Source organism: Charadrius vociferus, unplaced genomic scaffold (genome assembly GCF_000708025.1).
Source record: "Charadrius vociferus isolate BGI_N301 unplaced genomic scaffold, ASM70802v2 scaffold544, whole genome shotgun sequence".
Lineage (NCBI taxonomy): Eukaryota > Metazoa > Chordata > Aves > Charadriiformes > Charadriidae > Charadrius > Charadrius vociferus.
Window position 1 is genome coordinate 34,757 of NW_009648162.1, and position 394 is coordinate 35,150.

The window sequence follows — 394 nt, forward strand, 5'->3', positions numbered from 1 at the left end:
CACCGAGAGCCCTAATTAACCTGCTCCTGCTGCACCTCCCCGGCTGCCTTCGCCCTCCCTGCCGAGGAGGGGGTTGGCTCCATCGCCCCCACAGCCCTCGGCACGCAACGAGGTCCCCCCCAGCCCCTCTGCCCTGCCCTGCCCGCCTTGGGGACCTTTGCTGGCACCAATCACGGTGCCACACCTCTCATGTCATGGGGGTCCCACAAGTGCCATGGGAGGGATGGATCTGTCCCCTCACCCTCACGAGCGTGGTGGGAGTGGGGACCGGGACCCTTCTGTGCCTGCAGCCCCCACCGGCGTGCCTGGCCAGATCCCACCCAGCATCACAGCCAGAGAGACCCACCACAGCTGAAGCCCAGCAGCGCCGATGCCCAGCACCGCTCCCCCGGAG